Source organism: Camelus ferus, chromosome 3, assembly GCF_009834535.1.
Source record: "Camelus ferus isolate YT-003-E chromosome 3, BCGSAC_Cfer_1.0, whole genome shotgun sequence".
In the NCBI taxonomy this organism is placed as follows: Eukaryota; Metazoa; Chordata; class Mammalia; order Artiodactyla; family Camelidae; genus Camelus; species Camelus ferus.
Window position 1 is genome coordinate 47,625,265 of NC_045698.1, and position 26,922 is coordinate 47,652,186.

Consider the following 26,922-nt stretch of genomic DNA (forward strand, 5'->3'; position numbering starts at 1 on the left):
ATGAACTCTAGTCAAGATGATGTTGTAAGTTCAAAATTTGAGGCTTTGTTTTGCTCCAAAGGTATTGCTCTGATATGTAAAATAGAAAAAAAGAAAAGAAAAAAGCATGGCCATTGAGCATGCAACAAGATAAATATCTGTATGTACTATAATCAGAAGAGAAACAAAAAGTGGAAAGTGGGACCATGGAGGTCTGAACCATAAATACAGAAGTGGCCAGGAGTTCTAGCTCCCATGGGATTATAAGAACCAAAATACCACAAGAAGGTGGGTACAGAAGCAAGGCCCCTTGCTGTTTACCCATTCACAGCCTCTTCTAAAGGGATGGTGCTAGGAAGCCACATTTGGGACCATATTACCCTGCCTCACTCCTAAAACTGCTGACTGGACCAAGGGTGGGCTCTTTATCCAAAGGCATCCAAGCCATAGGGCCCCCCATGAGGGGCCCTTGAATGAGAAGTTCCACCAAAAGAAAAAAACCCCAAACTGGCCCCGTAAGATTCTTGTTCCAATAAAATTAAACTGGGAAATATGTGAAGAAGTAAACAATTTTCAGTACAAACTGAAGCTGAAAGATCCTGAGACAGAGAGGAGGCAAATGGCTCTAATGGATCACGATCGAGCCAAAGCCACGAGGAAGCTGAAACTCTGAGATCACAAAACTTACAAGCTTTAGAGTGGAGGATGAAGATGCCAACTGATAGCTGAAAGAGGAAACTAGACCCAGAGAGAGATTTGAAGGCACAGTAATGTAGGAAAGAAGAGCAAAGTTCTACAACTCCCACCTCAGGGATGCAGAGGAGTGCTTGGGCTTCCCAAGGTCTTCCTGATTTCAACCTCTAGGAGCCCCAGCTCCACAGTCATTCCTGCCCCTCCTCCTGGAGGCTGCCTGTTTGGCTCCTCCCTGGTTACTGTGAAGCTTGGCCCTGGGCTTGGACCTCTACTTCCCTGGTTTCACGCACATCATTTAACTGTCTCCCCTCTGCCACTCCACTTACTGGAGGTTCTTTGAGTGAAACTATTCCTTACAACTATGGAAACTCAAATGAAACATATGCTAAGTCATTTAATCCCCCCAACAACCATAATAGGTAGGGATAATATTCCCATTATACAAGTGAGGAAACCGAGGCTATAAGCATTACGCAGATGGATCATATAGCCCCTGGGCTGGTCATTTGCCTGTTTCCTTTCACACTTATTTCCCAGCCTTCCTCTGCTTTGCTGGCTGTGCAAACTATATTTCCCAGGTTCCCTTGCCAACTGGCTTCTGGCTCACAAAGAGGTTCACTGGCAGGTAACTGAAGAGCTAGAGGAAGGAGGAAGCCAAGATATGTTTCCCCTGTGCTTTAGGTAGCATCTCTGGCAATGACTGCAACTTCTTCACGTCTCAGATCCCATGAGGCTGACCTTCTTCTGTGTTCCCAGCTCCCATGCTCCCTGTGACTCTTCAGGCCTTCAAACTTCTGCTGTTCTTTGGGTGGCCTTACTGCCTCCTGTTCAGTTTTTCACCTCTTTCATTCCATTTGTAATTCGTTCTCTGTATTAAATTTCATCTAGTAACTGGTTTGGCTCTGTTTTCCTGAATGGATCCTGACTGATGTGGCAGTTACTGAGTGGCTGAGTGGGGATTCAAAGTTCAGTCTGTTGAATTCTAGAGCCCATGCTCCGAAGAACACATTATACTGACAGTTAAATCACAGAGAGATTTCTCTGGACTTCAACTACAAACTAGTGAGGTTTCTTCCAGAGTGAGCCCATAGAGAGGGCTTCCCACTTTATTTTTTCACTGCTCACAGTCATGTGTTAACTTGACGATGCCAACAATACAAAGATCGAAGATGTCATTTCTAAGGTCTGCCTCTGGCACCACAACTCTTCACCCTGTTCCGTTCTGACTCTGTTCCCTAAAGGAGACAATCTAATAGTACTGGAATTGCTACCAGAAGAGGAATTCTTATGACACCATGTGTGCACCATTGAGGCAGGCTGAAATCTCATGTTGCTCAATATGTTTGCCACTGCTTGAGAGCAACAGTCTCTTCCTAACACTCTTGATTTCTTGCACCGCCCCTAAGCTTCAACCCTTGGAGATCCTATCCTTTCATAATAATCTATCCTACTTACACTCCCAGGTAAGTATTTTGTTTCATTTCATTTTCTCTCTTAGTCTCTCTCTCTTTCTCCACTAGATTCCTGGGTTTCTGACCTGATCTCCCAGGCCAGAACATGCCTGGTAAGGTAAATTATGTTATCAGTAGTCCTCTGCTGCTCAGTTATCTAGATGCACATTACTCCTGACAAGCCACCATCATCTGTTTAATGCTGCACTAACGTCTGCCTTACTGTACTGTATTGCATTTAGGGGCACCTAGAAGAAGGTGAGTATCAGATTTCTCTAAACTAGATGCTCTGCCAGAGGAAGCAGAATGTTCAGATCCTTTTGCCTGAGAATCTAAAAAAAAAAAAAAAAAAAAAAAAAATCAGAGAAAGAAGCCTCAACTTTATGGTCTTTAAATAAACTCTTAATTGCTTCCCTTATTGTGAATGCCTCCTGCACCTGGTCTCAGTCCTTTAAATGCTAAATTTAGTCCATTCATGGGTAAAGGTGGATAATTTCAGCATTCAATTAACAAGTGTATGATGGGAAATATGCTAAACTCTTGAGGTTTGTACTACACAATATCCTGTAACTACTGATGAGTGACAATCTATGTTTCACAGACCACAGTTGAACAGTCTGTATGAACATTTGTAAAGGTAACTAAGTCTTATTATAAAAATGAGTGTTATCTTTGGCATCTCCTTCTTTACTCCTTCCAGCTACCACCTCCCACATTCCAGCTGTCTCCTATCCTATGAGGGTTTTTGTTTCCCCCAAAAGCTTCAGTGACTTCTCTGTTCTTTCCTTTTCCCTCACTAAGGAAATCTCCACATTACCAGGGACTAAAATGGATGGCCGTATGTCACAGAGAATGAAATATCTTTCCCCAATCTGTGTCTTCTGTGCTGACCTAGAAGCCTAAGAGCTATTCCACTGACACAGAAGAATGGACCACATGACCTGAGGAAAGCTCCTCACCCCACCCCACCCTACTTCCACCAGCAGTTAGCAAGCTCCTATTCACCAATCAGGTCTTGAGCAAAAGAGTGACATCTTTGAAAATTTATTCTCCAACTCCCAGCCTAAGTCAGGGTCTTAATAGTAATTATCTCAGTTTGTAAATATAGCCTCATTGTATCATCAGGATACTGACTGTCTACTCCAGTAGTCTATAAGAACCATGAATATTTATGTCCCCAATTTTATTTCATGAAAGTAGTGTTAGTGGGGGAGTCTGTTGCAAGTAAATTTGGGAAAAGCCAAATCAAGCAGATTTCTTTACTGGAGGACTTCTTGGAGTTTTCAAATGCTAATGTGTGTAATAATCACCAGTGTCTCACAAACTATATTAACCATGGAATGTTTTTTAATAATTCGTGTTAACACTGGAGGAACTAGTGTTCTGTGGAATATGGTTTGAAAAAAGCCAGTACAAAATGAATTACAATCTTTGCCTTTGCTCTAACTTTACAGCAGACTGGTAATTGTTACTAGCACATGGGTTTCATGTGACCTTGGAAGCTGCAGTGGAAAACTGTGACAAAACTTCAGAGTGAAATAATCCCACAGAAAGAGATGGTTGGGCTAAACATAAGTTTGAGGAAGATACCCCCAAAAGGGAAGCGGGATAAGAAAGAAAATTGGTTTATAGAGTATGCAATGATGGAGTTTCAATTAAAGAAGATCACATGCCAACCAATCGAGTAAAAGGAGAACTGATAAGATTATCCTCAATACTTGATACAGATGAGTGAGAACAAACATGGCACCTGCTGCTGATCCAAGACTATAGGGAAAGGTGTGGTGATGATGGGTTTTCTGACTGGCCTTCACGTATAATTAAACCGTATGTTCAACTTGTTCACAATGATGTGACTTTCAAGTTCCATGGGGTTACATTATTCAGGAATGTGGAAATATACAAAATTATAGTTGATTATCTTAAATAATATAAAATACATGATTTTTTAGCTTTTGAGAAAATCATTTAAATATTTAAAAAATGGAAACATACAAGCACTACTGTGAGCTATTGTTATATGTGTGAGCTGGAGATAGATGTTTATTGATATTCCAGATGACTGCTTCAGGTCCTTTATGGAAGCAGAGGTGTAGACTTGATAAATAAATGCAGATAAAATTATTCCAAACTTTATGGGTAATAAATTGATGTCTAGGCTAATAAAGTGATCTATAGATTATCTTTTGGAGTTAATCCAGTGAGTAGCGATTTTCTTTTTGAATTTCTTTTTGATTACTACTAAAAGAGATTTAATTCCAAAGGATGGCTACTTTTTAAAAGGTTCTTGGGTCTTAACACTTAGTGCAAAAGCATAATTTGCATAGTCTGGACAAAGAAATGGTTAGAAAAGACTATTTTAAGCCTGTGTGTTCCTGAGATCATGGCTCTTTCACCAAGCTCTGAATTGAGGAAACTGAACTCTGGGTAAGAAGTCAGAGAAAGGTTATTGAGGAATGGGATGTGGATGTCTTCATAAGGGGAGGAGGGCTGGCTGGATCCGGTGAATGAAGTGTGAATCCAGTCCACTTTGTCATGCTGCAGTCCCTGTCTGCTTCTCCATCTTTCCGGTCTCAGGTAATTCCCTCAGCAATAACTTTTGGGTCCAGCCACTCCTACCTCCCTGACTCAGGACCTATCCTCTATCACCCTTAACCCCTCCAGAGGGACTGCCCACTTTAAACTTCCTAAAGGGGCTTGAAAACGTGAAAGCTCTTTACTTCTCATCCCAGAGGCGCGTGCACGCGTGCGTGCCTGTGTGTGTATGGCGCAAGGTGCTGGTCGGGGGCAGTTATTTCGGTACAGGCTGTTACGTGAGGACTCTCCAGACTTTAGAAACATGGTACTGGCCTCTCACTGCTGAGGAGGTGGGTAAAGAGACACTGAGACTGGTAAGCCTTCTCCTCAGCACCTAACTCTGTTGTATGAAGAATAAGAGCTCATTGTTTATTTGTCCCTAGTTTTTAACCAGACCACCTGCCTTCTTAGCTGGGCCCTTGGGAACATGCCAGACCAGCCCGCTGTCCCAGTGCCTGCCTCACCTGCCTGCTGCCTGCTCACACTTTTTGTTCTTGCCTCCTCTATCTTTTGGACATCCCTTGCTTGCTCCCATATATGCCTCAGGCCTGGTTGCTCCGAATTTGTCCAAATGCACTCCTCTGGCCCTATCCCCAGCCCCAGGATTCCAACTCAACAATGACAGAAAGGTCTCTCAAGCCCCAGGAACCATAGCCACCTTGGGACACTCCAGCTTCTTTCTGCTGAGGCAGACCAGACACCTTTCAGAGTACAGCCCCCAGAATAAGAAGTGTCTTTCACCTATGTCTTCAGGGAAAGGAAATCTCTCCTTCTTGAGGATGACAGGTACATGAATAATTTGATTTATAGCCTTATTATCAGTTCCAGAGCATCCTAGTGACTTACTGTGGTCACCAAACCACTGCCTCCTAACCCACCTCAGGCTTTGGAGAAAGTCAAGCTTCTCTCTTCCTCCTCTTAGGCTCAGTCTGGCACTTCATTCCAAAAGGGGAAGTTGGGATTGGGGCCACAGGGTTTGAACCCAGCCTGGAGCTCTCCCTCCCACTTTCTGTCTTTCTCACCCAAACCAGGAGGCTCCAGCCAGTTGTGGTAAACCCTGCCCCAGTGGTCTCCACTACTCCTTTCATAGTCATCTGAGGCCTTTAGGTTTGGCATTTCTTCCTGCAGGACACGTCACCATGGCAGAATCCCTTCAGCTCAGCTGACAGTCATTTTACACACACTATACACAAGCTGCCATTGAGGATGAAACTGGTATCCCAACAAGCCCACTATCTAGACCAGAGATGGGCCTGGGCACCCTCCCTGCCGCAAACAGACTCTCAGAGACCGGCAGGCAGCCTTATGCCCCACGTCGGCCCTGGGGCATCCTGAATCTCCCTCTCATCTTCAGGGCCTTTGTTTCGTCTCAGAATGAGCAATAGATTTTTGCTCAAGGTTCAGTTCAGGAAAGTGACAGTATATCTTTTCAACCTATATTCTATTTCATTCAAAGTGAGCATGGCTTCATGGATTCCTGTGGGAGTATGTATTCTTTCAACTTAATTTATATTAATGAATAGGATAAAGCCAAAGGAAAATTGCCATGGCCTTTTAGGCACCAAATGTTAATACTCACAAGTCTGAGAAGCAGCGATGTGGAGGCAACTTTGAGACCTTTCATTCTGAAAGGGACTGTGGGCACCGTGGAAAATACGATAGGCCACTTTCTCACTGTGTGCTGCCCAATGCTGGCCTATGCCCAGGGACAATAAAGCTAGATCTAACATGATTGCCAAGACCCTGTTCAGGCCTGTCCCCTTCCTCCAAAACTCCAGACTCTGAGGTATGTGGGAGGTGACTTTGAAAATCAGGCGCAGGCTACTGGGACATCTGGACTCCAGGCCAAGTCGGGCTCCTTCTGTACTTCATGGGCCCTGAGCAGAAGCAGCACACTCACCAATTAAGACCACAGAGAAAATGTGTCACCAGGGAGAGTTTCGCCCTCCGTCTGTCCCTACTGTGCACAAAAGGAAGCAGCCCAGTGAGCCGAGGGAAGGAATGAGTCCTCCAGAGTGAGATTCCTAGAGGTTATCTGACTTTTCCACTTAGAATAATCCTCAAACTATCTTAATAAGTTTTCCAATATTTCAATTCATTTCATTTATCTTCTTAAGATAAGATGGAAAAAAAGTTTTAAAATTGCCTCAAGGCCCTATGCATCAACTAGATAAATGGTGAGGTCTGCGAGAGGTTAATACCTTGTAGCATAATCTTGCCCTGGAATCCCATCAGGGCAATTGTGATCTGTTTAGTATCAACAGGATGACTACAGGTCTCCTGGAAGGAGTTATCAACTAATTTCAGAATAGAGATAAAAGCCTGTGAAATATTCAAAGGCTCCTTTCTAATTAAATGATCCACTGAACAAATTTTGTTAAAATTCAGTTTCCCCATTTAGAACAAGTGCTATCCAACACCCCAAGGAGGTGGCAAGGGGGGATGACAAACGAGGTTCTGGTGATCAAATGTGGTGATTATCTGTCACAGATGGTGTGACAACAATCTGTAGGATTATTAAAAGAGGACTTTAATCACTTTTGATCATGTTTTGGTCTCTGCCCCATCCATTTCACAAGTCCTTTAAAAAGAATTGACCCGAAACCATACCAGAGTAGTAAGAGGCTCTGGTTGCTTCCCCTCTGATCCAAGCTACCCAATCACTTTCCCAGATGATTGGAATTACCTCCTTTTTTTTTTTTAATTCATGTGGTAGCATGTATCATTACTCCATTATATTTTATTTATTTTTATTTTTTATTGAAGTATAGTCAATTTACAATGTTATGTTAATTTCTGGTGTATAACATAGTGATTCATTTATACATATATGTGTGTATATAGATATATAGAGATATAGATATATTCCTTTTCACCCTTTAAGTGGACTCCCTTCTTTCCTTGTCTCCCTACAGTCTATTCCCAAAACAGTAGTAAGAGTAGTCTTCTTAAAATATGAGTCAGATCACAAATTCCTCTGCCTGAAACCCTCCAATAATTCCCCATCTCACCCAAAGTAAAAGCCAAAGCTTTCAAGGCCAGCAGGGCCCTTCCTAATCTGCATTCTAGCCCGAAGCAATCCAAACTCACTCCTATTTCTCTTTGCTTGGTTCCTTACTTACTACAGATTTTTCTAGTTATCATCTTAATGAGCCCTTCCCCTATCAGCCTGTTTAGTAACATACCTCTTCAGTTTTCTCTATTCTTCTTCCCTGCTGTATTTCCTCTGAAACACCTTCAGCCCTATGATATAATGTATGCTTTGCATATACATCTCATTTTCTATTTTTCCTCTATCCCCTACCCACCTCCACCAATGAACATAAGCTCTAGAAAGACAATCATATCCCTTGATTTCTTCACTGCTTTATCCACAGGGCCTAGATCAGTGCCTGCCACATATCAGGCACACATTTAATACTTGTTGAATGACTAGATGACTTGGGGCACTTGGAAGCCATGTGCAAGATAAGTAAGCAGAAGGCAGAGAAAGGTACACACATTGGGGGAAGGAGGTATGGAGCAGAGCGAAGAGAGACTACGAACCCCTAGGAGACAGAACAGTAGCTGTGATCCTTAGTTTACCAGTTCCCAATTCTGACTCCCATTAGATAACATGTAATTTGTTTCCTGTCTTTGTATTGTCCACATATGTCCATATTATTACCCACCTTATCTTTACAACAACACTCTTTAACTTGAACCAGCTTGAAAGGGAGAAGAGAAAGAGACAACAATTAAAAAAGGAATAGGCAGGCCAGGGTATCTAGGGCCTTGCAGGCCACTGTAAATACTTTGTATTTTGCACTGTTTGAAATGAGAAGCCGTCAGAGCATTTTTTTGATCAGAAGAGTGACTTGCTGATTTTCATTGACTGTTATCTGGAAAGAACAATCAGTCATGGTTCTCCAGAAAACAGAACCAATAGCATATCTATGTATTTATATATCCATATCTAATACCTAATAAATTGGATGTGGGGTGTGAGAGAAAATGAAGAGTCCAGAATGACTCCAAAGCTCTTGGCCTGAGCAACCAGAATAGTGTTTCCATCAACTAAAATGATGAAAGCTGCAAGGGGAACAGTTTGCAGGGAGGAGGGAAAATCAAGAGTTCTCTTTTGGACCTGTTATATTGAGATGCTAAATAAATATTCACTACTGATTAGTCTGTTAGATAGGCGGGTCCGGAGCTTAGAGGAGAGGTCCAGATTGGAGATAGAAACATGGGAGTTTCAGCATATAAATGTGGGGTTTCAGCATATAAATGTGAGACTAGTGATCTCAACGATAGCCATTTTGGTGGAATGATAGGGTCAATAGCTTGATGGGAAAAACTTCAAAAGAGAATGAGAAGAAGAGATGGTAATGAGTCTATAGACAATTATTTCTAAGAGTTTTGCTATAAACAGAAGGGGAGCAATAGGGTAATGGGGTCTGCAGGGGTTTTTAAAATTAGATTTATAACAGCATATTTACTTTGCTGATGGAAGTGTTCCAGTAGAGAGAGAAAAGTCAAAGATTTTAATGAGTGTTTACTATGTGCCGGGAGCTGTGTTAAGCACTCTACCAGTGTGTGGTTTCTCTTAGTAATGACAGCAAGCCTATGAGGTAGGGGCTGTTATTATCACCCCTTCACAGCTGAGAAGACTGAATAACAAGAGAGTTAAAGTCGCTGTCAAAGTCACACCACTCATAAGGGGCACAATACAAATCTGAAATTAGGAACCATGAACCAACTCCCTGCACTTTAGCTCCCCATCTGAAGAACCCAAGAGGGATATGAAGTGATATCTCAGAAATTTTGTTTAAGACATTAGTGGATTTTATGGGGGAAACTCTGCATTATAATGGTGTTTGCAAAACTGGGGATTCTCAAAGGAGAGGGTCCTTCTCAAAAGTTAAAGGCTAATGTCATGGATTTCCAGAACACAGCCTGCTCTCCCTTACCTTCATCTCCTTGCATGTTTGGTTCTGGGCTGCCCCCCATCCCCTTGCCTGGGTGAATTCCAGTTAAATGCTATCGCATCTCTGAGGTTTTTCTCAGTCTGTCCCCAGACACTCTGCCCATGTGACATTGTAGTGTAATCTCCATGTTTGTTCTCATATCTGTCTCCATTGCTAGGCTGTGCGTACTTTCAGGCTAGGCTCGAAACTTTTGTGTGTCAGGACCTGCTACCTGGAAAGCTCTCAGTACATCTTTGTCAAATGATTAACTGATTCAGTCAGACAAGGCTGACCATCCCTTGCTCTCAAAGATCAGAGATTCTCAAAGAAGAGAGGGATCCTCTAATGCCCAAGGACATTTGGCAACAGCTGGAAACATTTTTGCAGGGTTGCTCCTGGCATCTAGTAGGTAGAGGCCAGAGATGCTGTCAAACAGCCTGGAACACACTGAACAATCCATCACAACAAAGCATTATCTGGCCTAAATGTCAACAGTGCTGAGGTTGAGAAACTCTTTCATAGATTAAAACAGAAAAATGAAGTCCCAAGATCCATACCAAAAAGCATCTCTCCTGCCTTTTTTCTCATGCTGATTACTCCTAGGCTAGGGTGAGGTGGGGGCTTATTCCATCAGACTGTGGCTTCTTTCTCAGCAGCTTCAGCCTAGACATCTTGCCCCCAAACTGAGGTAATTCCCTAAATCAAAGAGGCACTAGTCCATTACCCCAAGTCCAGGGCTGAAAACAGCTCTTGACTTCTCGTCTTTCCATTGTTCCAAATTCCCTAAGGGATTTTCAGAACATTTAACAAGAAATACATCAATACTAATTTCATATCCATTCTAGAATATAATGGGGTCACTACTGCTAACAACCTATGTACCAATTCCCTCTAAAGCCACCAGACTCCAAAAACATCTATAGACAAAAGCTTTTACAAAAACATCTATAGACAAAAGCTTTTACAACCTTGTTCCTTTATCCAACTATAGAAATGGGAAACAGAGAAAATAATTCTTGTATTCAGCTTCCTCCCCAGCAAATACAGAGAACGTTGGATACATATTTTAACAGTATTTGTCAAATTCAGAAATAATGAGAACGCTGTAGGTGCCAGAAATGAAGAAGGGCCCCATGGTGCTGAGTGGGAATTGGAGTTTCATGATCACAGGACTAAGCAAACCTGACATTAGATTTTCTCACAGTGTAGGGACTGGGGTGTGTGGGGAAGGAGGACAAGAGCAGAGGCCACAGGCGCTGCACAAGTGGGGAAGCTGAGTTGACTCCCTAGACAAAGCTGAAAGTTGAAAAAAACCTTTGTCTGCAGTTCAAGGGCTTGGCTTAGAAGCAAGTGCCAAGCCCACCTACTGGCAGAAGAGTCAGCCATGAAAAATCAGAACCCCCCGACTGCTGTGCCTGCAGCTGTGTGCCCTGCATGCACAAAGAGGGACAGGCAGACAGACAGACAGACATAGACACAGAGAGAGATGCACAGAGCTGAGAAACTGGCAGACTTCTTAGGACCCTGTCTGCGGTGACCACAAAATGGAGCTGAAGTCTCTAGGACTCAGGTCGGCATAGGACACTGAAGAAGACACTGTCTTCTGTCCATAAGCAGAAGCAAATAAGGAAATGCAATTTGCTCAGAGATAATCAATGGTGCAAAAACAGGAGAAATTATATTGAAAGAACTATAAATATTAGCTTAACCTGAAAGTGATTTTAAAATAAATATGTTTAAAATGTTCATCCAGATGAGGAAAGAAATAGAATTCATTAGGCAAAGTGGGGCATTTTGAAGGAAAGAGCACAGAGATTTGAAAGAGAACCAAATAGAAAGGGTAACAATGAAAATGTATTTTTTTAAAAGGAGTCTCTCTGTGAAGGGGAAAGCAGCAGCAACTAGAAAGGGTTTAAGAGCCACCAAAATGAAGACTACCAATTATTGACATAACTGGATTACTGAGGAGGAAATGCAGCTCACTGGGGCATAAACTTTATTTATTTATTTATTTATTTATTTATTTATTTATTTATTTATTTACTTACTTACTTACTTACTTACTTACTTATTTTATTTATTTATTCGTTTTCTGAATTACTCCTAAATAGGCTTTCTTGATACCCTCCTGTCCCATTTATGGTAGCTGGTCCAAACATAGCCCTTTGCCAGCTTCTGTTAACACTCTTACCACCTACAGTGATTGGAGCCGTCTCATTTTGCTATTTAAGATGCACTCTTATTTATATTAAAACTTCATTCCAATCTCAACTCTTCCCCTCCCCTCAACTGTGGGATGAGAGTAAATGAAATCTGCTCTTCACACTGTCTTCCCTTTTTTTCTGCCTTTGAACTTTCTCCTTCTCCACCTTTACGACTGGCCCAAACTCTTGCCTACTTCTGGTGGCCTCTGCTAATGGGTGTTCTACTCACAGATGGTACCCAGGTTTCCTTAGGGTGGGGTTCAGCTTCACTCCAGCCTCCCCATTGATGAACCCTTTTTCCCAAAGGGGCATCTGCATCTCCCTTGGGACCCACACGCACACTGCAGTTCTTCTGCTGGGTTGGGCATCCCATCGTGTAACCCTGAGGCTACTTGGCAGCCCTACACCTCCTGCCTCTCCACTACCCTTTGAGCTCCTCCATGTGGACGCAAGGATCCACTTCCACCTCCTTCCAGGTCCACAGATGGGGTGGAGGTTCCTTCTCTTTTCCTCCCAAGCTCACTGGCTGTTGATGGAACTTGAAATGTAGAGCGCTTAGTGCCTACTGTGCTCACTTTTGCTTTTGCCACAATCCTGGGACAACAAGAAGTGTCCCCTGCAGCATCCCGAGTGTCCACACTGTGCCATGTCCTACATTGGCAGGAAACCAGGGCTCAGGGACGTTAAATAACTTGCCTAGCTAGTCACTGCTTGGCGAACGTGGATCTTTCTGACTCCAGTGCCAATGCTTTCCAGCATGCTTTGCTGTAAAGGAGGATATTCTAAGTCCAGAAAAGAGGTAGAGGAAATTAAACAACCTCTTACCCTGGGAGCATTACCACAAAACCGCAGCAGGAGCAAAACGTTAGTGGAAAAAGCAAGGGGTGTGCAAGCCTTGGTCTGTTGTGGCACCCAGGCTTCACACCCAGAGTCCTCTGATCTGAGGGGTTTGGAGCACTGAGATGATTTTAAGGTGGAGGCATTTGGGTTCCTGGGGGAACAAGAGTGGGAGGAAAGAGGAGAGGACTGTCTTTGTGTTTGGAGGAAATAAGGCAGGGAACCCTGCTGTCTCTAGGCTTGAAGGAAGGAAGCAAAGGTTCTCCTGATTTTCTTCTAGGTTGTCTGCATAACTCAGTACCAGGACTGGAAGGAGGGGCAGCCGAGACAGTAGCTCCGCCCAGGAGTAAAAACTGTACCTCTGATGGCATTTCCTTTAAACTCTCACTCAGGACATTGAGCATGGTAAATTGGTTGCAGGAAGGTAAGAAATGACCATCCACTTGACAGCCCATGGGTAGAGTGAGTACTCATATTCACAATTTTCAGATGAGGAAATCCAGGCTCAAAGAAGGAGAGTGACTTGCCCAAAGATACACAGAGTCAGGACTTAATCCAAGTTGCCAAGACTAGAGTTTCACCCACTTCTCCAGGCTGGCTGCCTTCACTGCTTTGCCTTCATTTCCATATCCCCCTTAGGCTTTATTTCTTAGCAAAGGAGATATAAGAGGGATAAAGAACACCAGTGATACTCAAAGCAAATAATATATGTAAAGACACTTTCGAAACTGTGAAGCTATGTAGATGCAGGAAAGCATTGCTATTAAGTGTGAGAATGGTTTGTAACATTATCCTTCCCCATGTTGACTAATAATTTTAATTCTCCATCTTCCCTGAGAATTGAACATTAAGGTAGGGCAAATGTGACTCAGGCTGGAAAGAGGAATGCTGAAATGGGAACATGATAAAGAAAAATTTCAGAGAACTTCTGGCAAGGAAATTGGAGAAGGAGCCTATCTCTCTAGGTGGCTTCTCCTGAAAGCAAAACAGATAACAAAACCAGGTTGTTGAAGAAATTTGAATCATTCATGAGAAGCTCTCAGGAATGGTTTTCTGTTATTAAGTTGTATGAGCTGTTTATATATTCTGGAAATTAAGCCCTTGTTAGTCTCATCATTTGCAAGTATTTTCTCCCATTCCATACGTTGTCTTTTTGTTTTGCTTATGGTTTCCTTTGCTGTGCAAAAGCTTGTAAGTTTAATTAGGTCCCATTTGTTTATTTTTGCTTTTATTTCTATTGCCAGGGTAGACTACCCTAGGAGAACATTGCCAAGATTTATGTCAGAAAATGTTTTGCCTATGTTTTCTCCTAAGAGGTTTACAATAACTTACTATACTACAATTTTAAAAATATAATAATAATAATGCAAAAAAAAAGTTTTCCATGAAAGCAATTCTGATTTTTTAAAAGTGATCTATTTGGGGATACTACCACCCAGACAGGAAAAAGTATTGGTGAGGAAAAATATGAAAGTTTCAGGAAGAATTTATTTGCCCCATGAGTGAACAATTCACTTAATTTGGGGTCATGTGAAAGAGAGAAAATCGCATTAATCCAAAGAAAAAAGCCTGAATCAGAGAATGTTTCTCACTTTCCGCCAGAATTCTCAGCCCACCAGAAAGGGAAACAATACAATCTTATTTAAGAATGTTTAAAGTGAGAAAGTAGACCAATCATTATCTAGCTGCTGAGAGCCATCTATTGAAGGAAATGGGGCATGTTTAGCAAACTCAGACAGATGTGTTTGGGTGGTTATCTAAATGTGACCCCTAGTGTCCAACTCACAGAGGAAAATCTAAGTGATTTGATGGGCTGGAAACCATAGAACCATAAAATGTTAGAGCTGAAAAGCACTGGTGAGCATCCAATCCATTTCCTATTTTACAAATGAGTGGTTAAGGCCCAGCAGTGATTAAGTGACTTGCCCGGAGTCACAGAGATAGTGGCAGAGCTGGAATAGAACCCAGGTCTCCTAAGACCCCGTCCAGTACTATTCTCTATACTTTCGAGAATATTCTTCATAAAATGCAGCTGGCTTTATGATTTCATTATAGGATCTATCTATGGAAGATCATGAAAACGAAGTGTTTATTTCCTGTGGGCTGAAAATATAAAGAGGATATTGACATTTCTTACTTGATCTGAAGCAGTGCTAATCAGTAACTGAATCTTAAATTGTTCTTGCTAAGAACTGTTCAAAAGATTTAAGCCCTTTTCCATATTTTCCCCATTACACACCACACATTTAAGTGACAGATTATGCCATTTTTCCTCAATCTAAGGTTTATAGTGATTTTCAAAGGAAAGAAATTACACCACGTAATGCAAACAATCAGTCAGGGTGGAAATCAGATGGACCAGGTCTCCTGAGATTCCCCACCATCGCCATTTGTATCAGCAGCTGTTATTTTCCATTTATTTCCTGTCCTTCTGCTCATAGCCCGCTGAGTGAAGCCAGAGGGCATTGTGCCCCCATGCACACTGGTTCTCCTAGAGATCCAGATGACCCAGCCCCCGCAGGGTGCTCACTGCCACCCAGGAGGACTGGGGTCATCCCTCTCAAGCCTCTTCCAACAGCTCTTCCCCATCCAGCGTCCTCCAGCTTCTATTCCCTTCATCCCCTCAGTCTACAGAATGATGTTGTCCCAACCTCACTAAAAAAATCAAGGCCACTCAACATGACCTAACAAAACTTCCCTTTTCATCAATCTAAAATGTCCCATTATCATCTATCCTTCTTCTAAGAAAGAAATGCCCCCTTTCTTTTCTACGCCTAGTCCTCTATCTATGCTTGTGAGTCCTTCCTGGGACTATTGTTTCATTAGTTATCAAAGTTTGTCTACAGTTCCATTTTCTCTTCTCTTCTTTCTGAATCCTCTCTTGCCTAGAAAAATGCCCAAATCTCCCTTAAATTTAGAACACCACCTTTTGGCCAACTCCTCTTAAACTAAACCCAGTCTCTACCTGATATTTTACCTCCAAACTTGATCTACTCTCATCACTTCCTTAGCCTTCTGCAATCTCAGTTTTATTCCAATAGCCTCCTGAAGTCATTTTTTCTAAAGCAATAGATTTAATCATTAGATCCAATGGCCTATTCTTAGTTTTTAGTTTTCCTTGACCTTGCCAGAGGGTTTTGTTTACTTAAGAAGTATTTACTAAACATATATTTGGCAAGGCCCTAGGCTGAGCCCTGTGAGGAATAAAGATGAGTAAGGCCCTGCCAGGAACTTATGAGCTAGTAGAAGAAATAAACACAGAAAGGCATTAAGTGAGTGCTTTTTCCTTACAGTTCCAGCAATTTGGTTATAGAATTCAATGATTTTTTTTTCACATTATTTTGTGTATATGTCTAATCACCCAAGTTAGAATTTACGTTCCTTGAGGAAAGAGACCTTTTCTTCTGCCCCTGGTTGTGCCCTCTATAGAAGCTTGGCCCTGGTAAGTGTTTGTGGTAGCCAGCTTCTGTGACGGCCCCAAGGATCCTCACCTTCTGGTAGTCATGTCCATGTGTAGTCTCTTCCCATATTGAATAGAGCTGACCTATGCCACCAAAAGGATATGAAGGAGATTATGGTTTGTGACTTTTGAGGCTTGGTCATGAAAGACATTACGGCTTTGCCTTGCTTTCTCTCGCAAGATCACTCACTCTAGGAGAAGCCTGCTGCCATGACATGAGAATACTCAAGCAGCCCTGACTGGAGGCCTCCTCCAGTAGCCAAGTGAGCTGTCTTAGAAATGGATCCTCCAGCTCTAGCTAAGCCTTCTGATGCCTGTGCAGCCCTAGCTGACGTCTTGACTACACTATGAAGAGAGAACCTGAGCCAAACCTCGAGCTAGCCATTACCAAATTCCTAACCCACAGAAACTGTTTGCGGTAATACATGTTTTTTGTTTTTCGATGTTAAGTTTTTGAGTAATTCTTATACAACAATAGATATTTAATTTAGATTTTAGTACCTGAAAGTGCAGTAGTGCTGCTTTAGTAAAAAACTGAAACATGAGAATGACTTTGGAACTGGGAAGCAGGCAGAAGTTGCATGGACTTAGAAGAAACTTTTAGAGAAGCCTGAAGAGCCCTGAAGGTTCTGAGAGTAGAAGCTTGATAGCCTTTGAGGAGGCTGCAGGTGAGGCTTAAAGGAAAATAAGGAAAAATCTATTAGGAATTAGAGGAGAGGAGGAAAGCCGATCTTATGGAGTGGCAAAGTGTTTAGCAACATAGTAGAAATTAGAAAAAGCACCTGATGATTTGGCTGACCAAAGGAGATTTCCAGTCAGAGTGTTGAAGATGCCATCTGTTTCTTCTTGCTGCTTATGGTAAAATTTAAGAGGCAAAAGATAAGCTAAAGGAAGGACTGAGAAACGCAAAGAATCCAGGAAGTGTTATATTTAAAGCTTGCCAGTTTGCCCTTCTAGCAAACTCTTTTGAGGGTACTATCAGAAAAAAAACATGGTCTAAAGATAATGCCAAGGAATTGACCATGAAATCCTTTATGATTCAGAAAGACCCAAGGTTGTGCTTGGAGAACTATGAAGTCAACAGAGCTTCTAAGAAGCAAAAGGCTGTTGTCCCTCTGCAGTTTCAGAGAAGCTCAAGAAGAGAAAGACTTATCTTGAAACAAGCTGCGGATGTTGCTTTTACCTAATGCAGTGAACATCAATAGGATTACAAACCCACAAAGTTTTGTCAGACCCACAGATTTTATTTTTGGAAATATGTCCACTTGTATTAAAAGGGGCAGAGATAGTACAAAAGCAAAAGCAGCCTCTAGACTCACAAACTTCTACAGGAAGAAAACTCTGCAGCTGCACACACAGATTACCTTTGGTGGATAAGGAACTATGACACAGAGGGTGGAGCTAAGAGTCATTGAGAATCATTCTGGGAAGGAATAGCACTACCTAGTGAGGTCTCCTATGCACATTCTGTGACTGACTGAAGCCTCCAGCCAATTACCATGTGAGTGAGCAGTCTTAGAACTGGCTCCTTCAGCCTCAGTCTAGACTTCAGATGATTGCAGCCCCGCTGATGTCTTGTCTAAACCAGAATCACCAAGCTAAATTGCTCCTGAACTCCTGACACTCAAACACTGTGTGAGATAATGCATGCTTATTTTTTTGTTTCAGGTCACTAAGTTTTGGGGTACTATGTGATATAGTAGTAGATAACTAAAGCAGTGTTCAATAAATATTTGTTGAGGAAATTAAAGAAATCACATCTCAAGAAGTAATATAACCAAATCCTCAGTGTGTCCCATAATTAAGTATAAAATCTCCTAAAATGTATACAACTAGGCCGTTGGCAAGGGTGGAAAAATGAATCAATCCTATTCCTTCTGTATAGGCACCTCATACAAAGAGGAAGCAAGCAGAGGCATTATGATTCACTTCACCAGTTGACCACTGTTGTCCTGTTACTTAAATGCTCAAGGAGTGTACAAAGTGTATGTGGAGGGGCATGACAAACAGATTGTGACCTAGGAGAGCATATTCTGTAGCAGTTAATGTTCATCATCCTCTCATTCTCCTTTCCTTCCTCCCTTTTAGGTCTGAATTTGTTGTCATTGCTTCATTTCCAGGATTGTACAGAAGAACCCAAGTATGGTAGCTGTAAGTAATATAGCCAGGAAACCCTTCTTGGTCTTTATAACTTTAGAAGCATTCTTTGGAGCAGGAAGGGTTTAATACTAGATCCCAAGAGAACAAACACAGAAGCGTCATTCCAAGAAGTCAGTAAATAAGATATAATCCTGCTTCCCAAATGAGTCCTCTGAAATTGATGGAGAGTTATCTGCCGAGAAGTGAACTGTCACCAGATTGAGAGAGGGAAGGGCCCAATGAGAACACTGCTCACACTGGGCCTATAATCATGGGTCTGGCTGTGAGTTCTCCAGAGTTCACGTCATTGTCTGAAAATCCCTAATGTAAATTGTTACCCTGAAGAACAGAGTACTGTCGCTGTTACTTTACTTCTACTAAACCTAACAGCACTGCTGAGGAATTATCCTCTGAGCTGAAAATTCCTAAAATTAGGCTGGTATCTTGACTGCAAACAACAAAAATCCTGCTGAAAATAGCTTCAACAGATAGGAGTTCTTCTCTCAAGCGAGAAAGAGCCCAGAAGCAAGCAGTCCAGGCTCCTTTTGGCTTCCCTTGCTGCCTTCCTTCAAACATGGCTCCTGCATCTCCAGGTGGGCATCCTGGTCACCATCCAAGTAGGAAGAAAGGAACACAAGTCAGGATGGACGGGCCAGTCACATCTATTCCTTTTGAAAAGCTTCCCCAGAACCTGTATCCAGCAATTCCCATTAACATCTCAGCAGCTGAAGGAGTCTAAAAGGTGAAGTTTTAGTTTCCTTGCCTTGTAAATAGAGAGGAGAGTTGAGGGGAAGGGAGCTGTGAGTCGGCCACACCTAGGGTTATAAGAGATCTTGGGTAATTCCTGAATCTAGCCTTCTGCCTCGAACAAGATTATTTCCTAAACATAATTCTCTCCATTAGAGCATATAGTGAATACTGGAATACAGAAAAGGATGTCTTGTCTCTCTTGCCCTTCACAGCGGAACAAAGCAAGAGCTGTCTTTTAGAAAACAGATGCCTTGGGAGTTACTTCACTGGGGGTCAAACCTGTCTTCTCAGCAGCAAAGGTGATTATTTTCCTTAATTACCATTGCTTCACATCTTGTTATGTGAGCTGTCGGCATCTTAATTTAGCTGATGACTTTCCACAGTCATTTTAGATTTATTTGGCACCTAATTTACTTAACATAGCTTTTGCTGTGAAAGTTAATCAGGGGCCCCAAAACTCTTAATAAGCTCAGTATTTTACAGTGAACACTACCCCAAGTAATGCTTTACAAAAATGATGACAAGGCACAAGGTCTGTAGCTTCCAGAAGCAAAGAGTTACAGATTAATGAATTAAGAAGGTCTTAAACTTACACTTCACTACAGGGTTCATGTAGCAGATGCACAAATGAGCATTTATAATGTAGCTGGTTCTTCAGAGAAAATTTCCATTAACTCAGCATCCGGGTGAAGAAGAATCTCTGTAGTCTTATATATAATGACTAAAGAACATACACCATTCAATAATTTAAAAAGTTTTGCCACCATTTCTTCAGCTATTTCTTTTGAGATGAGACTGTCCTGTTTTGTTTTCATGTCTCTACCAGTCCTGACTTTTAATATCAGTGGAAATCACTGAGGTAGACAAAAACGCCCTGATGAAGTATCTCTCTTCATATATCAGCTAGTGGTGAGTTCAGAATATAGGGACCCATCCTCATGCAACTTATAGTCCAAGACTGAAAATACCACGTAGAGGAACACAGGGCAATCATAAAACAGACACACCACTTAAAAATGCAAATAGTTGCCCCTGCCACTGTGAGATTTTTGCATATACCTGCTCCTTTCACTAAAAATGTTTAAACAGTGCCCTGCAAAAAAATAGGAACTCAAGGAATATTTGCTGCATAAATGATTTTCACAGTGATGGAGAGTAAAAAGGAAGGGAGGAAGGTTGAGAATAGGCAGAGTACCTGGCCTAGGCTAGGCAAGCAGTACATGCTTCCAGAAAGACTGGGGTTTTTCTCTTTCTCCCAGATAAAGAATTATAGAAAACTTGAGATTTAAAGGAGAAAGAGAGAACATTTGTCTTGGGGGAGCTGGTGAGAGGGAAGTGGGGGAGACCAATTCAAGCTTCTAGGCTCTAATCTGGAAGGCACAGAGGATGGAGGAGGATCTGAAAAACTGACGTGTGAACCTCAGGAGAAGCAGAGAGAGAAGCTGGGGAGTTGGGAGAAGTCAAAAGAAGGGAAACACTTCTGGACTCTGAGCCTCAGTTCCCTCATCCCTAAAATAAGAGTAAGAATAATTCTTGCTCTGCCTATTTCAAAGAGGTATTATGAGGATTAAATGAAATGGTGTGTGTAAAAGTGTTTTCAAAAGTTGAAAACACTGTATTAGTACAAGAGATCCTTTTAAAGCTATTTTTGGCGCTGGAACAAGTGAGCAGGTGCCACCATGATGGTAAACGTGGCAGAGGCAAATCACAAAGGGATTATGGCCCAAGGCGCTTTGAAGGGTCACAGTAGGAGTCTCAGATATCCTACATTTTTTAGGGCCCCAAACTTCCTGAAATGTTTTCACATAAAATGTGTTTATCGCCAGCGAGACCTTATGAGGAATAAGGAGCTTGAGATTCCAGAAGTTAATGGGCTTACCAGGCACACACAACTGGTTAACAGCAGGGTCAGAACTATGCTCAAGCTTCCTGGCTCATAGTCTGAAGTTCAGGCCACTCCAAGGAAAACCCTCCTGCATGATTTAAACCCATCAGTACCAGTTCCTTTTGTTTCAAGGTACAAATTAATGAGCAAGAACAAGGAGAGATGATATCACTTCTCTACACTCTGATAACTCACCTAAGAACACTTTTCACAGGGAAAGGAAAGGGCACCATGTTTTATCTAAACAGGTTTTCTTTTTGCAAAGCCGAATCTATCTATTTTGAGGGAGGAAGCTGGGTCCTTATGACCTCCGTGTGGAGTTCTGCATGGGGATTTGACAAGATGAGAGCATCATAATGAGCAGCCTGCCCGGGCTTCATAATGAAAGAACTAGACCTGCATTAGACTGTGGGGGGTTCTCTGCTTTGAGCTAGATTTCTTTATCTTGCAGCTGGGCAATACACTAATTTACACTTACAATATACTGATTTAGGTCTTTAGGCTAAAGAGTTTATCTTAATCAGTTCAGACTGATATAATGAAAGTACCATAGACTGGGTGACTTAAACAACAAACATTTATTTCTCACAGTTCTAGAGACTGGGAAGTCTAAGATCAAGGCACCAACAGTTCTGGTATCTGATGAGGACCTGCTTCCTGGCCTGTAGGTAGCTACCTTCTCCTGTATCCTCACATGGCTGAGAGAGGTCATCTCTCTCCCTTCTCTTCCTACAAGGACACTAATCTCTTTCATGAGGGCTCCACTCTTATGACCTAATTACTTCCCAAAGTCCCCACCTCCAAATACCAACACTCTGGGGATTAGTTTTCAACATATCAGTTGGGGAAGGGGCGGGGGCTGCTGGAATAAGCAGGCAGTTTGTAACACAGGTGTGAGTGGGTTTTCTACCTTACCTTGCCTATTTGACCTGACATTGACTTTGTCTGATTTATATCCCTCCAAGAAGTATAAGCAATGGCCCACTTTTGGTTTCAATTACAGAGACCATTTTCCTTCCTACTGAGATAAGAGTAGGATGAATATGCAATAAAATAAGTAATTTTGTGAAGTAAGCACTCAAACTAATGAAGGCTTATTGCCTGATAGAGGTGACCTCCCTCCTGCTTCATAGCATAAATAACTAGTGTTACCAAGGCAGATGCACATTATAAACTCTTCATCAAGGAACTACGCATGCATCATTTATATGTGTACACATATTTGTGGATTTCTGTGAACCTTAGAAGACCAACTTGGAAATATATTGCTTTTTGTCTACACCACACAATTAAGCACTTAATTATGCAGTAATTCTTTTCATGTTAGTTTTGAAAGCTCTTAGAAGTTGAAGATCATGTGGTCCTCCAAAGCCTAACATAATCTTAAGCACATAGGTGTTCAATAAATATTTTAATTGGTTAATTTCAACAGATAAAATATTAATCCTTAAGTATTAACAAATAGCTGGAGAGGTAAGGAGAGACCAGTTGATGAAGAGCTATAAATGCCACGTCAGAGAGGATGATAACATCTGAGCTTAAGAAGATGACTCTGAAGGCCATGTGGAGGCTGGAGATAGAAGGAGAAAAAGGGTGGAGAGATAATGATAGCAGGGAGATCTTTTGGAAGCTGTTGAAATGGTCCAGGTGGGGAAATGGCTAAATAATGGCAATGCCAAGGGCCAAGGGAGAGACAAGACTGATGCAAGAGATATGTAATAAATACAACCCGTGGGACCTCTCTGGAGTGGAGAACAAGGGGATCTACAATGACCTCTAGGTTTCAGGCTTGGATAGTTGTGTCATTATCCAAAATAGGAAATGCAGCAAGATGAAGAGGCTGGGAGTGGGAGGAGGTAAAGAATTTCATGTTGGACATTTTCAGTTTTGAGGAGTCTAGATAAAAGTATCTAGTTAGAATTATAAATGTGTGGGCCAATCTCAAAGAGAAGAGGGAAGTTTGGAGTAGGGATTTGGACTTTGGGGTTGTGAGAGCATGGATGGTAGTTGAAGGCATGGATGTCATTGTGAATACCCAAGAATGGATATAGAGGGAGTGACTAGAGGAGGTTGTTAAATTGTTAAGATTTAAGGTAGGACCATGAAGGAACTTGAAAAAGAGCTACTAGAAGCATAAGAGGTAAATCAGGGTGACACCCTGAGGTCTTGTGGAGGTGGGAGCACGGGATGGGGACTGCAGTCAATAAAGCCAAAGGTTCAAGGCCTCAGAGATCAAAAAGCTGGTGAAAAGGAGATCTAAAGGATGACTGGTGATTAGGACTCAGAAAAAGCTAACGTAGTGTCCAGGATGTAGCCACAGGAGAAGCTTGTTCAAGTTGAATCCTGAAACCTCATTTCTGCAACATGACCCTGCACCAGAATCTCAACTTTCTCTCTTTCTTTTTTGTCATTCATACCTTCCTCTTCTCCCATAATCTCACAATTCAACCATAATCTAACTCAGTTTTGCATGCAATCTCTCTATCAGTTCCTAACATAGGTTCTGTTGTTTGTTTTGAAACTGGGCTAATGGAGCAGTATTTGATGGAAAAAAATAATGAGGCTATTTGACCAAAAGATAAAATTGGTTTCTGCAGACCTAGCAGGAACTGTAAGGTGCAGTCTTACTTTTCAGTTTTTTCGGTACATATTTTAAGTAGATGCCATTTGCTGGTGAAAATTGCTGTGGGAGTGATTGTGAAGAAAGTTAAAAGGATATACCTCATCAAACCACAGCAATTTTATGTTGCACATCAACATGTGGAGGACAGGATGCTGGTCACACCACATTTGCACAAGTCAGATTGTAGATACGGATGGAAACTTAAGCATGCATGCTAGGAGGAATGGATGTTTAGCTGGAAAAGAGGAAGCAGGAGGAACAAATAATTGACAAAGTGCTTTAATATTGCTGCAGTTAAAATAATAATAATGACTGATATTTATGGAGCCCATATCAGGCACTAAGCTCTACATAAGCTTTATATGTATTATCTTGTTTACTATCTACAACACCCCTAAGTGATAAATAATAACACATATATCACTTACTAAGTGCTTTACAACAACCCCATGAGTTAGGTACTGTTATTAAACCTGTCTTGCAGATCAGGAGACGAAGGTATGGAGAGGTTAAGGAAACCCATTCTAAGTCAAGCTAGTAATGGTGGAGCCTGAATTGGAACAATGTAGTTGGAAATCAGAGTCCAGCTCTTATGCACAAAGCTGTACAGTATATTAGCTGTACAGTGTATCAGCTATACAGACGAGGGAGACAATACACAGAAACCAGGAGCCACTAAACCACAATCTCAGAGCTAATAGTGATAAAGCTGGAATTTGAAGCCATTGGAAACCAATGAGCAATTAGGACACAAATTGTGGTTCAATATTTAAAAAAACAAACAAACAAAAAACTTGTCTAACTACCGAAGCAACATAGTGAGATGGGCAGCACAGTGGAGTTCTGAATCCCCTGTGCTCAGAAACATTCAGGAAAAGAGGGAGTAATATAATGGTATTTTCTATTTACATCCACGTTATCATTTCCAAGGTGCTTTATAGGGAGACTTCTTCTCTTGGTTTTGGATTTGATGGCCTTGCGGGTTCTTCCCCATGAAAGCAGATTATCTTGACCTGTCCACTACTAATCACTGTCACTAACATTTGAGCTGGTTTCAAAAGGTCTCAAATGGTTTTTGACAATTGAGCAGCATTTGCTGAACCATTAAGCTGTATTTGTGCATATGTGCTCCTTATTCATTCATCTGCTCATCCAATTAATGGTTATTGAAAATTTATGAAGTGCCAGGCACTGTCTAGGTGCTAAGAATGTAGCAGGAAGAAGGCACAGTCTCGGCAGCCACCGCCATTCACAGCCCACTCTGGGTCTAGTCATCCTGGAAGTCACTTGCAGACAGGTCCCATCCAGGCCAGGGGCTTCCAGCCTCTCTGTGCGTCAGGGTGTTCTTTGGCCCTGGCATTCTTGGCCCATGCACAGGAGCATCCCTCAGCCCATGAGGGGAGGAAGTTAGTGGGTAAATACCCCAGCTTCCTTGCACTTTGGTGGGACAATGTGAGGTATACTCTTTGCAGACTATCCAAGGCCCCCCAACAGAACTGAGCCCCCGTTCTAGAACCCCTAGCAAGCATGTTGTCAATGCTCCTCCTATTGTCTCTCCTCCGTTCCCTGTCTCACATCCTCACTTGCTCACTGTGCTTCTTAGGATCATTTTCTAAATAAAGTACTTACACCCAAATCCTTGTCTCAGAAACTGCTTTTGGGGGAACTTGTCATCTAGAAACGTTTGATCTAGTGGTTATGGCACATGTATTATTATTGAGGCTGCAGGTTCATCTGAGTACCCACACTGAAAATCAGAGGTGCCTTCCTTAGGAAGGACAAATGCATCACGTGTCTGTCCCTTTCAGTGCCTTTAGATCAGAATTTAACATGGAACAAAGACACCCAGGGACACTTGCAGGGCAAAGCCAGGCCAGAACACCATGCTGAGAAGTGAAGCTCTGGCATGTGGAGAAGGCATTTCTAAGTGCTCTGCAGGCACCAGCATCCATCACCTGTACAAGAGGAAAGAGGGAAGAGTACAGGAGGAAAAGGAGAAGTCATGTGGAGTGTCGTATAAAGGCCTGATTTTAACCACTGATTGTCTTAAGTGGGGAGCACACACTCTGACTCAGCCAGACACTTTGCCCCCGGACACAGGATCACTCATGCAGCAGCTCTGGTTGTCAGGTGCTGGTATACCACTCTACCCCCTGAGAAACTTGAGAAATCTGGGACGTCGTGTTCCCAAAAGAGCAGCATCAAGAGGAAAGGGAAATAACGTCTGACAGGCAGCCTAATGTCCCCTTGTACCAATGTCGCTGAAACACAGATTTAAGCAGATTAAGATCACAACCACAGTCTTCTCTAAGGCCTACCAGTGTCCTCTTGTCAGATATGATTTGTGCCAAGGGGATCACAGGATAAGCTTTAGGGTCTGCTCCCCACTGAATTTCAGTTACGCTTAAGTGTGTCTAGCAAACTGTTGGAAAAGCTTCAAGACCAGTCCATATCATAAGCTGATTTGCATGAGGGATTTTCCTGTTATTCAGAGGAAGATTTGAGCTCTGCTCTCTTGGGGAAAGAAAGCAAACATGAAGTGTCTGTCCCCCACCAGGCCCCCAGGGATGGGTCATTTAAGCCCTGTGGAGAGGACTTCAGGAAGAGGCAGAAGGAGCTGTGGTCTTGAAGCCCTTGATTGCTGGTGGAAGCCAAGCAGAACTGCTTCGGGCCCCCATATTAGCAGCAGGACAGAGCGCAGGAAGGATGATCCTCTCCATTTCCCCCTAGACAGCAGGATGGTGAGGCTGAAGAAAATGTAGGGCCATGAAGTCATCTTTTGGGATTACGTTTAGGGGCCCCATGGTAGAGGGAGCCAGCAGCCATGTCCACTTTGCTCGCTGACCCGTGCTGCAGCAGCCAGGCACCCTTATGTGGATGAGGGCTATAGACCACCATGAGGGGAGCACCTATAAAATACCCCCAGGGATCCCAGAAATAACTGGCAGATGTTTTTGATTGAGTAGAGAAAGAATTTGGCCTCTTTTACATGGAGTTAGGAGTTAAATTTGCAATGTTCCAAATCAAAGATTGGGAAACTGACCAAAACTTATATTGGCACATCGTAGAAAGGCTGACCCAGTCAAGTGCTGCTCAACAGTTCTTAAGAAACCATAGGCAGCTCCACATGGTCTTCACTGGGTCCCAAGCTGCAGTCAGATCCAGCCTGAGGAGAGCTTGATGCCTCTGGGGGTAGACAGTGAATTTGTAGCCAGTGAACCTAAAGGTTTCCAAAGGCCAGTCATTCAAAATCTGACTTTAAAGATTTCTACCTCATTTGGGGGGTTTTAAACTATTATTATAAACTTGTTCAAATTTTGCACCTGTATTGTTAGCTATCCTATGCATAGGTGCAAAAGCAAGCATCTCTCACTCTGA

The 26,922-nt window shown here is 42.3% G+C and overlaps 1 protein-coding gene and 1 long non-coding RNA gene across 6 annotated transcripts in view; one reads left to right on the forward strand and one right to left on the reverse strand.

Moving 5' to 3' along the window:
• Positions 1–26,922, reverse strand: part of ZNF366 (zinc finger protein 366) — a 266,082-nt gene that overhangs the window by 102,209 nt on the left and 136,951 nt on the right. The gene's annotated exons all lie outside the window — the stretch shown is intronic.
• Positions 12,035–25,528, forward strand: LOC116661591. The gene is made up of 3 exons (XR_004317539.1): positions 12,035–12,345; positions 14,626–14,630; positions 25,518–25,528. It is a non-coding gene; the product is annotated as an uncharacterized LOC116661591 (long non-coding RNA).